The sequence below is a fragment of the Alligator mississippiensis genome, chromosome 3 (assembly GCF_030867095.1).
Source record: "Alligator mississippiensis isolate rAllMis1 chromosome 3, rAllMis1, whole genome shotgun sequence".
NCBI classification, from domain to species: domain Eukaryota; kingdom Metazoa; phylum Chordata; order Crocodylia; family Alligatoridae; genus Alligator; species Alligator mississippiensis.
The window spans coordinates 136103378-136114169 of record NC_081826.1 but is presented as its reverse complement, the minus strand read 5'-3'; positions in this window follow the sequence as shown (position 1 = coordinate 136114169).

The following is a 10792-nucleotide window of genomic DNA, read 5'->3' as shown; positions in this document are numbered from 1 at the left end:
ATTTATCTTTTCTTCGCTGGAAGTGAAACTGCAATGCAGATGACTTTTCATACAACACATATTCAATACATTCTTTGAATAGCAGTGGCAGCTATGAACTGTATGCTCAGCAAAACCATGCAAAACCTGCTGATACTAATCACTTTTTTCCCTCTAAATTGGGAGTTCAGAAGCGATGGGAGTGGAGATATTTATTCAGATAGTCTCTCCTCTGACAGAACAAGGCATTTCGGGAATATAAACTAACATTACATTAGCATCAGCCTTTACTACACCTGAATCCAATTCAGCTTTTTACAGATCTGGTTTAAATTTAATCCAGAACAAGCAGCAAACTCTCCCCTAATCATCAGGATCCAAAATAAACTGGAGCTTGAAATCAAATTTTACAGCTTTCAAAGTATTGATAATTGCCTAGGCAGAAAAGCTAGGAATTTTAGGAAGATCTTTCAGCTACTCTGGTTAATAAACTGATCCAATGTCACTAGAATCAGACAGATGCTTTCAAATTAACATGAATGAAAGCTGATAGCTGCCCAGACCATCTGTCTATCATCATCTGTAAAATCATGTTGCCCAGACTTTAAATGACTAGCTCCATGTTCATATGTTTTCCTGGGCTGCACACATGATTTTTCCATAGGTTGGCATTTTCTTTTTCTTTTTAAAGACAAAAGAGAATAAAGTCACTGGCATAAAACACCTTCAGGATAAAGGTACGTCAAGTCTTCAAGGTATGCAAGGCACTTTCTTTTTTACATTTTGCTGTGCACTTGTGCATAAAAACATGGAAAAAGAGGGAAATAACTGGAGACTGTTTTAAAGCTGACTAAAAGTTTGCCAAGCTAAACATTTATACTGAAGTTACCCAAGATTGATGTCTGTCTCAGCCTGAAATGCTTCAGGAAAATTTCAGCTGAAGTTACTGAGCTGTTTCTTTAAACACAGTTAAGTAAAAGATGTTGCTCATTTTATTATTACTACTATTTGGTTGAAAAGGTCTGGAATCTGTACAGTTGGAGCAGGGCGTCCCCCTGCCTGTGAGGGATGCCCAGCAGGGCCGGGGGGGGGGGGGGGGCAGGGAGTGGGGGCCCCCACACCTGTCCTATGGGTGCCTGTCTTAGGGCCCTGGAGGAGCAGGTGTGGGAGCTCCAGGAGGTTAGCAGGCTGAGGGGAATCAGGGAGCCAGAGGATGAAATAGATGGGTATTTTCTCTCCCTGGAGGGCCATACATCCAAGGAAGAAGCACCCTGGGAGGTGCCCTCCGCAGCAGAGTGGCAGATGGACCCCTCCAGAACCAGGGCTGCTCGCAGCAGAGCAGTACCAGTTCCTCCAGTCCGGCTGGAGAACAGGTACTAGGCCCTTGCGACACTGCAGGAGAAGGAAGGAGAGGAGGAAACCTCCGGAGAGGAGACAACTCCACACTCTCCACACTCTGAACAGGCTGAAGGAGCTAAGCAGACCCAGAGGAAGAAACATTGCGTGATCGTCATCGGCGACTCCATCCTGAAAGGTAAGGAGGGTCCCATCTCTCGCCAGGACCCCTCGACATGCAAGGTCTACTGCCTGCCCAGAGCAAAGATTCAGGATGTGACGGGGATGATCCAGGCCATTATCCAGCCCACCAATTACTACCCCATGGTCCTAATCCATATGGGCACTAATGATGCGGCCAGGAGAAGTCCTGATCACCTGATGATGGACTACCACACTCTGGGGGGCATGTTGAAGGAGATAGGGGCACAGGTGGTATTCTCTTCGGTCCTACCAGTGAGCAGACATGGAAGATGACACAAGACCTGCATCAGAGAGGTCAACTTGCGGCTTCGGGAATGGTGTCTTGAGGCGGGCTTTGGCTTCCTAGAAAACAACCCACACATCAGGATGAGAAACATGCTCGGGTGGGATGGGCTTCACCTTTCCCCCAAAGGTAAGCATGTGTTCTCTTCTAGGTTGGCTGATCTCCTCCAGCGGGCTTTAAACTAGGCTCATCAGGAGAAGGGGAAGAGGAAGATGAGAGCGGTGGAAGCCTTGGACCATGTCGCAGAGCACCGAGGTGCCCTGCTCCTAAAGAGGAGAAACTGCTAGAGAAAGAGCACTAGCAGTGAATAAGGAGCCCAGCTGTTAGTTGCCAGGGCAACTGGAGTAGGCAAACGACCCACACCTACCAGTGGTCAGCTAGCTGTAAGGGGCAGGGCCTGGCTCTTACAAAGCCCAGGAGCTGAGGCCAAAAGTGGTTCCCTGCCAGCAGCCAGAGAGAAAGGAGCTCCTGGAGCAAAGATACGAGAAGAAGTCTGACCGTAGGTACAGCTCAAGCCGGGTAAAGGATGGCAGTTCTAGGATGTCTGAGCCATGTGGTTTTAGCTGGGTGGCTTTAAGTTATGTTATAGCCTAGGGGCTTGTGTTTTGCTCTGTTGTTGTTACACCGGTGGTTTGGGTGAGGCTATCAGGGGATGGAGGAGGCCTCATAGGGAACCCACAGCAGCGTGGGGACCCCAGCACCAGTGAGAGTGCAGCATACGGGGTGCATAGACCCCAGCCCCAGAGAGGGGGCGCTATTGAGAAGCCCCAATGTGAGCGTGGCCAAGCCCCAGAGAGGGGGCGCTATTGAGAAGCCCCAGTGTGGGCATGGCAATCCCCTGGTAGCAGTGCGGTGAGCCCCGGAGAAAGGGGGTAGCAGTACGGTGGCCCTGAGAGATGGGGGGGCTTTACCAAGTAGGCCCCAGAGAGTGGGTGGCATTCCTGAGAAGGCCCAGCATGGCCACGGAGAGCCCCAGGAGGGGGCGGCAGTACAGAGAAGGCCCTGAGAGAGGGCAGCAGTACTGAGGAGCCCCAGAGAAGGGGGACAGTGTTACCGAAAGGGGCAGCATTGTGGAGAAGGCCCTGGAGAGAAGGGCGGCGTTGTTGTGAAGGCCCCAGGAAGAGGGCGGGGCTGCAGAGGATCCCTGAGAGAGGGCAGCGCTACGGAGAGAGCCCCAAGAGAGGGCGAGTGTATACTTGACAGACCAACGTCTATTCCAACTGCGAGGCTTGGGGCGTGATATAAGGGGTGGTTGGAGCCATGCATAGCCCATAAGGCTAGGGTGCCCCAAAGCACCCATTTGCAGGACAAGACCCACAAGGGGACTGGGAGTCCACGGGGACAGAAGTTGCAACGAACCGTGTCCAAGAAGACGTAAGGCAGCCTCCCAAACTTATCTAAACAGCAAAGACGTGGCAGGCGAGAATCAGAGGGTGCCCTTGGGCCAACTTGGCACGGAGGAAGGGGGCCTTAAGGAGATGGCAGTCCCCTACTAGTCCAGTATGGCATTCCCCCACTAGGGGGAATGCCATACTGGATCTGGTATTGGCAACGGGGGATGACATGGTAGGGGACTTACAGATCGGTAGCCATCTGGGGGACAGTGATCACCTAATAATAGAATTCACCATAAGACGTCGAGTGGGTAAGGTAACTAGTAGGGTGAAAGTGCTAGACTTTAGGAAAGCTGATCTCAATGAACTCAGGCGAGTAGTCAAGGACACACTGCAGAGTAGGAGTTTTGAAGGGATGGGAGCCCAAGAAGGGTGGCTGTGCCTTAAGGAAACGATCCTTCAGGCACAAAGCAAGACGATCCCCGTGCGAGGTAAAAGAGGGAAAGGGGCCAGGAGGCTTCCCTGGCTGACCAGAGAAATCCAGGGCAGCCTAAGGGCCAAAAGGGGAGCACATAAAAAGTGGAAACAGGGAGAGATCCCCAAAGATGAATACACCTCCTCTGCTCGTGCTTGTAGGGAGGCAGTTAGACGGGCCAAAGCTACCATGGAGCTGAGGATGGCAACCCAAGTAAAAGACAACAAGAAATTGTTTTTTAGATATATAGGGAGTAAAAGGAAGGCCCAGGGAGGAATAGGACCCCTGCTAAATGGGCAGAAACAATTGGTGATGGACAGAGGGGACAAGGCTGAACTCCTCAGTGAGTTCTTTGCCTCAGTGTTCCTAAGCGAGGGGAACAACAAGTCTGTCATTGGGGTTGTAGAGAGGCAGCAGCAAGGCGCCAGACTTCCATGCGTAGACCCTGAGATGGTGCAGAGGCACTTGGAAGAACTGGATGCCTTTAAGTCGGCAGGCCCGGATGAGCCCCATCCGAGGGTGCTAAAGGCACTGGCCGACATCATTGCAGAGCCACTGACAGGAATATTTGAATGCTTGTGGCGCACGGGCCAAGTCCCGGGGGACTGGAAAAGGGCCAATGTGGTCCCCATTTTCAAGAAGGGGAGGAAGGAGGACCCGGGCAACTATAGCCCAGTCAGTCTCACCTCCATCCTTGGCAAAGTCTTTGAAAAAATTATCAAGGCTCACATTTGTGAGAGCCCGGCAGGACAAATTATGCTGAGGGGAAACCAGCACGGGTTCGTGGCAGGCAGATCGTGCCTGACCAATCTAGTCTCTTTTTATGACCAGGTTATGAAACACTTGGACACAGGAGGAGGGGTGGATGTCGTATACTTAGACTTCAGGAAGGCCTTCGATATGGTATCCCACCCCATACTGGTGAACAAGTTAAGAGGCTGTGACTTGGATGACTACACAGTCCGGTGGGTGGCAAATTGGCTGGAGGGTCGCACCCAGAGAGTCGTGGTAGATGGGTCGGTTTCGACCTGGAAGGGTGTGGGCAGTGGGGTCCCGCAGGGCTTGGTCCTTGGACCGATACTCTTTAATGTCTTCATCAGTGACTGGGACAAGGGAGTGAAATGTACTCTGTCCAAGTTTGCAGATGACACAAAGCTATGGGGAGAAGTGGACACGCCGGAGGGCAGGGAACAGCTGCAAGCAGACCTGGACAGGTTGGACAAGTGGGCAGAAAACAACAGGATGCAGTTCAACAAGGAGAAATGCAAAGTGCTGCACCTAGGGAGGAAAATGTCCAGCACACCTACAGCCTAGGGAATGACCTGCTGGGTGGCACAGAATTGGAAAGGGATCTTGGAGTCCTAGTGGACTCCAAGATGAACATGAGTCGGCAGTGTGACGAAGCCATCAGAAAAGCCAATGGCACTTTATCGTGCATCAGCAGATGCATGACAAATAGGTCCAAGGAAGTGATACTTCCCCTCTGTTGGGCACTGGTCAGACCGCAGTTGGAGTACTGCGTGCAATTCTGGGCGCCACACTTCAAGAAGGATGCGGATAACCTGGAGAGGGTCCAGAGAAGGGCCACTCGGATGGTTAAGGGCCTGCAGACCAAGCCCTACGAGGAGAGACTAGAGAAACTGGACCTTTTCAGCCTCTGCAAGAGAAGGTTGAGGGGCGACCTTGTGGCTGCCTATAAGTTCATCACGGGGGCACAGAAGGGAATTGGTGAGTATTTATTCACCAAGGCGCCCCTGGGGGTTACAAGAAATAATGGCCACACGCTAGCAGAGAGCAGATTTAGATTGGACATTAGGAAGAACTTCTTCACAGTTTGAGTGGCCAAGGTCTGGAATGGGCTCCCAAGGGAGGTGGTGCTCTCCCCTACCCTGGGGGTCTTCAAGAGGAGGTTAGATGAGCATCTGGCTGGAGTCATCTAGACCCAGCACTCTTTCCTGCTTATGCAGGGGGTCGGACTCGATGATCTATTGAGGTCCCTTCCGACCCTAACATCTATGAATCTATGAGATCATGGCCCTCCTGTAGGACCCCGCCCGTGACAGACCACTAAACCAAGCGTCGCCCACAAGAACAGCCCAGCCTAGACCAATGACGAGCAGAACAAATACCCAGGTAAGCAACAGGGGCCCACGTAGTACTGAGATCAGGGGGCCAGTGCATGCCTTTTCAGGAGGCCTCAAATGCCTCTACACTAATGCTCGTAGTATGGGGAACAAGCAGGAGGAACTTACCCTCCTGCTAGCTAACAGCAACCCAGGCATAGCGGGACTCACTGAAACATGGTGGGACCCAACGCATGACTGGTGGGTGAATATCAAGGGCTATAGGCTGTACAGGAAGGATAAGACAGGGAGGAAAGGTGGGGGTGTGGCGCTCTATGTCAAGCAACAATACACATCCTCAATGAGTAGCGCTGGGTCAGAGGAGGGGCACACTGAAGTGCTCTGAGTTAGAATACAAGGAGGTCATGGGGAAAGGGACTTAATGGTGGGGGTCTACTACAGACCACCCAACCAGGGAAAAGGACTAGACTGGAAATTCTTAAGTCGGCTCACGGAGGTAGTTAGGTCAAAGGACGTGGTCATCATGGTGGTCATGGGTGACCTGAACTTTCCAGACATCTACTGGGAAGAGCAGTTAGTTGGGTATGAATGCTCACGTAGGTTCCTAGCTGAGATACAGGACCTCCACCTAACCCAGGAAGTGCACAGCCCCACCAGGGGAGATGCCTTGCTGGATCTGGTCCTGGCTATGGGCGACGACCTGGTGAGGGGTCTGTAGGTGCTCGACCACCTGGGCAACAGTTATCATCGCCTGCTGGAATTCACCATCCAGCGCAAGGTGGCAAATGCGTGCAGCAAGGCAGCAGCCCTGGACTTCAGGAGGGCGGATTTCAATGAGGTAAGGAGAATAGTTGGGGAGGCACTGAGGTCCCGGAGGGGAAGGGAGTCTGGTGTCCAAGAAGAGTGGTCATTCCGTAAGAAGATGATCCTCCAAGCCCAAAGGGAGGTAATCCCAACATGGATCAAAGGGGACAAGAGGGCACAAAAGCCCTCATGGCTCACCAAAAGCAAACGGGAATGTCTCCTAGCTAAAAAGGAGGCGTACACCCAATGGAAGGGAGGGGCCATCACCAGGGAGGACTATACCTCTGTTGCTCGGGGCAGTAAGGAAGGCCAAGGCAGAGATGGAACTGGGACTAGTTACCCAGATCAAGGACAACAAGAAGTCCTTTTTTAAATTACATAGTGGGTAAAAAGAAGGTACCGGGTAATGTGGGGCCTCTGCAGGACACGCTAGGAAATCTGGTCATCGCACCAGACAGCAAAGCTAACCTATTTAACGATTTCTTTGCCTCCATATGTCTGAGCAGGGACCGGGTCACCCTCCCCTCCCACCGGCACCCCTACAGACCCCAGGGGAGGCACACCCAGGCCTAGGGTCAGTGAGGATCTAGTCAGGGAACTTCTGGAGGGACTGGATGTATTTAAATCAGCTGGTCCTGACGATCTCCACCCCAGAGAATTGAGGGAATTAGCTGAGGTCATTGCGGGACCCCTGGCAGGTCTTTATGAGCACTCATGGTGCTCTGGTGTGGTGCCAGAGGACTGGAAAAGGGCCAATGTGGTTCCCATCTTCAAAAAAGTGAGGAAGGAGGACCCAGGGAACTATAGGCCAGTCAGTCTTACCTTGGACCTGGGTAAGCTTTTTGAGAGAATTATCCTGGCACATGTCTGTGAGGGGCCAACAGGGGAGATTATGCTTAGGGGCAACCAACATGGGTTCATTAGAGGCAGGTCCTGTCAGACCAACCTGGTGGCCTTCTATGACCAGGTCACAAAATCCTTAGACGCAGGTTTAGCAGTGGACATAGTCTTTCTGGACTTTAGGAAGGCCTTCGACATGGTCTCTCACCCCATTCTCATTTAAAAACTAGAAGACTGATGTCAATGCCTACACAGTCAGATGGGTCATTAACTGGCTGGAGGGCCACACACAGAGTGGTGGTGGACGGGTATTATTCGACCTGGAGGGATGTGAACAGTGGGGTCCCCCAGGTCTTGGTCCTCAGGCCCACACTGTTCAACATCTCAACATCTTCATCAGCGACTTGGACAGGGGTGTAAAAAGCACCCTGTTCAAATTTGCAGATGACACTAAGATGTGGGGAGAAGTGGGCACACTAGAAGGGAAGAACAGGCTGCAATCAGACCTAGATGGGTTACAGGGGTGGGTGGATGAGAACAGGATGGGTTTCAACACTGACAAGTGCAAGGTACTGTACCTGGGGAGGAAGAACCAGCAGCATACCTACAGGCTGGGGAACTCCCTTCTCGTTAGTGTAGAGGCAGAAAAGGATCTTGGGGTCATTACTGATGCCAAAATGAACATGGGCTGACAGCGTGGGGACGCGGTCAGGAAGGCCCACCACACCTTGTCATGCATCCACAGATGCATCTCAAGCAGGTCCAAGGAGGTGATCCTCCCCCTCTATGCAGCACTGGTCAGGCCGCAGTTGGAGTACTGCATCCAGTTCTGGGCGCCGCACTTCAGAAGGGATGTGGACAACATGGAGAGGGTCCAGAGGAGGGCCACTCACATGATCAGGGGGCAGCAGGGCAGGTCCTATGAGGAGAGGCTAAGGGACCTGAACATGTTTAGCCTCCACAAGAGAAGGCTGAGGGGGGATCTAGTGGCCATTTACAAACTAGTCAGGGGGGACCAGCAGGCATTGGGGGAGTCCCTGTTCCCCCGAGCACTACCAGGAGTGACAAGAAATAACGGTCACAAGGTGGAAGAGGGTAGATTTAGACTAGATATCAGGAGGCGCTACTTCACTGTCAGGGCGGCTGGGATCTGGAACCAACTTCCAAGAGAAGTGGTGCTGGCTCCGACCCTGGGGGTCTTTAAGAGGAGGCTGGATGAACACCTTGCCGGGGTTATTTGACCCCAGTACTCTTCCCTGCCATGGCAGGGGGTCGGACTTGATGATCTGCTCAGGTCCCTTCTGACCCTACCAACTATGAAACTATAGGTTTTTCATGTTTTGCCAGTGGAGATTACCCTGCTGATCAAACTGTGTGTCCTTCACTATCCCCAGGAAAATTCACCTGAAAATAGCCATGCTATGAGCATCTGAAAACAGCAGGTTGAAAGAAGCTCCTACTGAGCACGTTCACACTGATGGATCAAATTCTCTAAAAATTCTTCGGTGCTATGTACAGTCCCATGAGCAGACTTCCCCTGCAATTGTTTCTACTAACCAGTCAATCCTAGGCATGGAAACAAAGAATAGGGGGACTGTCCCCTGTGCTGTCACTGACTTCCTTAGGATGTCCAGGCAGCAAGGAGGAGACAGAGCTTGACTAAAGTTCAGAGCTGGTCTGGATCATGAGTGAGGTCTAGCTTGAGGGACAAGAGTGGATTAAGCTTGAGGGTATAGAAACACCTGTAATCAAGGGAGCACAAGACCAGAGAGCCTGGAATGAAATGCTTAGGAATTCTGGGACTCAACATTTCACTGTTTCCAGCAAACAGCCTTGACGCCCACTGGCAAATTATGTACATCCCCTCCATCTGACGGCTGGCCCTCAAAAGGAAAGTAAGCAGCCTACTATCACTGCAGTTGCTTGGTTAGTTCAAGGGGGCAGAGGGTTGTGCTGTAATTCTAATCCTGTTGATATGCATCATGTGAAGTCAAAACAGTCTCATGTGGATGGAATTTGGTTTTGAGTTGCTGTTTTCCAGCTAAAAAACCTAAGAAATTACACATCAAATCTAACATGGAAAGTTGCAAAAATGAGGCCATAAAGTTGGAGAGATCAACGCTCAAGTTGCTCCTGTGACCTTCATTTAGCACTCTTGTGCATGTGAGAGTCTGATAGAGCCTCTTAATTAAATTCTTACATGTTATTTCCTCATAGGAACTTTGCCTTTTGCAGTGCACACACTATTGATGGTGCTAAATGAATTAACAGTTGTTAGTTTTTTTTCTATCCTAATCATCTAGTATGCAGCCATTCCTTTAATTCTGCACATCATTCAAACCCTGCTCTGAACACAGAATTGAATAATTTCTCCTCTGGCACTTGCTGGATCAATTGAGTGCTTCACAAATTCACAAGGATTCATCTCCACAAAACCTCTGAGAGCTGAGGAAGCACCACTCCCATTTTATAGAAAATTAATAGAGGAACAAAGGGAGAGGAAAAAAAGGTGCCTTCATGTGGGAGTATCCAGTTGAAATGCATGTGCCCAAATAATTTAGCACGTTGTTTTATTGTGCTTTCTGTTGAGAAAAAAAATATTTCAGTGGCATCTCTAAGTATTCAGCACCACAGACCTCAGGCAGCTCCATCCACTCAAGCACCAAGAAAGGTAACGTGCACACAATTCATGAGCCCCTGTGAAATGTATGGTTGAAATAATTTGCCCAGCACCACACAGGAACTGTGGCCATTCTTTCTCCCCCCTGCAATACTGTGCCATACCTTTCAACTCTGGCAACCATTGATGAAGGGGTCCTAAGGATAGAGTTAGGATGCAAGAGATGTATTTTAGGGTGGTACAAGCTGCAAAGGCAACAGTCTACCAGAGCTGGGTACCACTGTTCAAATCAAGCTACAATTACTTTGTTTCATTCATCTCCCTAAGATTCAGATATATCCAAACTGCATCACACTCTTAAATGGACACATTTGCACCAATTGTACAGCTATATCAGCTATTTTTAAAATGTGTTTAATGCTCACCTAAACATGAAATACAGCTCTGAAGGCTTCTTACTCAAAAAGGAAATCAGTGGCACAGATGAACAGGCATATCTACCCATGTGCACACCCTCATGCTAATATTTTTATTCCATGCTCTTCCTTTTCACTATAGCCGCTGCAGGAAACATTAGATGAGGTGGACAGATCTGGGTAAAGAGATTATCACTTTAAGCAACCCACAAAATGAAAATATTTGAAAGATAGTGACTTACAGTTAAAATTAAACTAAACAACACTAGCAAATTGTAGCAAGTTCTTCCCTCTCCAATGATGTTCACCCAGAATTATCCCCCGGAAGGTCAAAATACAGTTTTTTTGCTCTATACTGTATTGTGCATCTGCTGGAAGCACTTATTTAATTCAAAGTTGGTTAAATGTCATTAACTAA